At 35.4% G+C, this 2,755-nt stretch overlaps 2 protein-coding genes across 3 annotated transcripts in view; one reads left to right on the forward strand and one right to left on the reverse strand.

The window, feature by feature from the left end:
* LOC109542034 (muscle-specific protein 300 kDa) overlaps positions 1 to 2,755 on the forward strand; it is a gene marked incomplete in the record, with an annotated part of 344,492 nt that overhangs the window by 184,353 nt on the left and 157,384 nt on the right.
* The window catches only part of LOC109542085 (transcription cofactor vestigial-like protein 4), a 13,548-nt gene that overhangs the window by 6,830 nt on the left and 3,963 nt on the right, over positions 1 to 2,755 (reverse strand). The window lies entirely within an intron of this gene.

A 2,755-nucleotide genomic window follows, 5' to 3' on the forward strand; every position in this document is an offset into this window, starting at 1 on the left:
TTTTTTGCCAAGCTCTATGAATGAAATTGACTGCATCTAAAAGATTTATAGGAAATGTTTAATTTTTATCGATCGCCCCTAACGTTTTCATAAGATGGATTGTTCACCGGCAGACTCTCCAACAATTTTTCAGCTACTGATATTATGCCTCTTCTTGAAACGCTCTTCCCAACTTTCGGTAACCATAAAAATATGTACACATGATAAATTGTTTGTTGGCGCTTTAAGGAATCCTTCTGAAGCCATTTTTTAGTTTAACACAAACTATAAATTATTTAAATCCACAAAATATTTAATGAAACACAACCACACAACTAAACACTATGCACAGAACGTAAACAATCCGCCATTTATATGACCAGAGACGTCACAACCAATAGAGCGTTTTAGAGATTCATGAATAATTTGAATTTTAGCTGAATTTGTTTACTAAATATTTAACAAAATAGCAATAGATAGATAGAATAAACTTATTTAATCCTTCATACGTATAAATTACCATAGATTAATGTTCAGTTTGTAGGAATTTTTGATACAATTGAAACACCCTCTTGGACAAATATTCCTAAGGCTTTGCCCATTACATTTTAATAATTCTCCAGCTAAATATGGAAGGTTTATTGGTGCGGCTTGTATAGCAATCACATGAACGTGTGACTTTGGCCCTCATATTAATGAGTGGTTTATATATGAATATGGAATGCCAGTGCGCATTTGAACGATTTGTTTTTTATATACCGCACGTTCCACAAATGGCGAAACATTATTGAAATTGAGGGATACGAAAAGCACAACCCATTCAAACTTAAAGACTTGCTTTCCCTTTCTCAACTTGGCTATTTTTTCACGTTGAAGATTGATTGGTCTCTGATGACCACTGCTGGAAATTTGCATTTTATAACGATTAAAGTGCGCCTTTTCCTAATTGCGCTATTCATCGACAAATAATCATAATTACAAATAATTGGCTATCATGTTTTATAGAGTAGAAAGCGTACATGTTCATGCAGCCGGCAATTCGATATCTTCTTCGTGAGAACATTTCACACCACACATTATCAACAAATTGAAATAACTATTACCAGAAGTATTCAGGCCAAGTGTGATAAGCGAAAACGGATCTCGTTTTATAGCAGTCGGAATTTAGAAATTGAATCCGTCTGTAGTGCATTTAATGGCACCGTGGAATTCCATACATTTAAATTATCATCAATGCTGATAAATAATAATATAATATCAGCGCCCACACCGTATGCCCAGCATGTGCTATTATTAATACACAAAACACTCTTTTCATGAAAACTTGTGATTGTTAGAGTGATATTTGAACGCCGAACCTGTGATTAGTAGCTAAACGACTTTTTTCCAACTAAAAGCCACTTAATATTCCTGTTTGATATGCTCTATGGTTTTTATGTTTCGACTCGTACTTCCTATCTGTTCCGTTTTCCGTTATGTTCATTATTAAGCGAAGCACAGTATCATTCAATTAAATTAAAAGAAGTTCTGGTTTGCCGATTTTCAACCATACACCATCATTTTCTTCAACCGCATCCTGTAATGTAAATATCATACGTTTGATTCCTTTCAACATTCGTGTAGGTAGATGATGGGTCTTCTTCAGTAAATTGCGTTTAAATGTTCATTTTTGTCAGTTAATCAGGATATTTAGACTACCAAAACTTCGTCAATTTTCGCCGCTTAATATACGAAATCAAATTCAGCGATAATTCCTTTATGTAGGCAATTAATTTGCATATTTCAACGCGCCTAGCATTAGCGACTTTTTCGAGCACTTATTCTCAAACAATTTAAAGATTCATGTTTTGTGAGGAATCGGAATATTCAATTGGCGGCATTGACCTCGTATTCATATACCCCGGCCAAATGAAAAATGAGCAAAAAATGAGCTATTCACCTTCCAAGTGCACGTCGTACTTGATACGAACGAACAGTTTTGTGAAAAAGCGGCACGACATTGTCTTAAATACATAAAGAGTACAGTTTTTTTTCGTGCTATGGCTGTTCATAATTCCGTAAATTAAACAGTAATAAGAGTTCACGGTCTGTGTACGCTACAAGTTAATGAAATCGGCGGCTCGGTTTTACAAGGCCAATATAATCTCCTAAATAGTTTAATAAAATAATGCCATTCGAGTTTATTGGAATATTTGGACGGTTAATTTAAAAGAATTAGGAAAATTAAAAGATATCGTTTTTGAGGACACTGCCAATCAATTGGGATTGGGACACTCTGTACATGCAAGGCAAAAGCAAATTGTCATGGCCCGAAACCATTTATTCCTCAATGGAAATCGATTTTTTCCGATATGCAATAGATGATCATCATGGTTGAGCTGACGTAAGAATGCGTGCTACACATATGGAGTGATTTTGCCTGTGAATTCATATAACTGTTTGGGTTCGAATGGTTCCATTCAAACGCGATATAAATTCCCCTTAAACTACCACTTTTATGTCGTATTGCTGGTTCAAAAGCGAAATTCCTTGCATGTTGGTCCGACGAATTCCTGCCAGCCCACCAGAACAAGAATGTTTGCGTAAATGCGAAGGAATTTTAAAAGGATGCGTTACGGCAATAGCAAAAGATGCGAGTATAAATGTTTCGAAATATTTGCAAACACTAATTGCAGCCATCACGTTTTGTCACCCGGTTTTCTACTAGCCAAACAACATTTGCATTGATAATTTCTGCCCTGGTCAGAGGCCAAATAAGCGAGAATTCCAGATTTAG

This window comes from Dendroctonus ponderosae, unplaced genomic scaffold (assembly GCF_020466585.1).
Source record: "Dendroctonus ponderosae isolate FM_Combo_2020 unplaced genomic scaffold, Dpon_F_20191213v2 Dpon_F_20191213_5, whole genome shotgun sequence".
In the NCBI taxonomy this organism is placed as follows: Eukaryota; Metazoa; Arthropoda; class Insecta; order Coleoptera; family Curculionidae; genus Dendroctonus; species Dendroctonus ponderosae.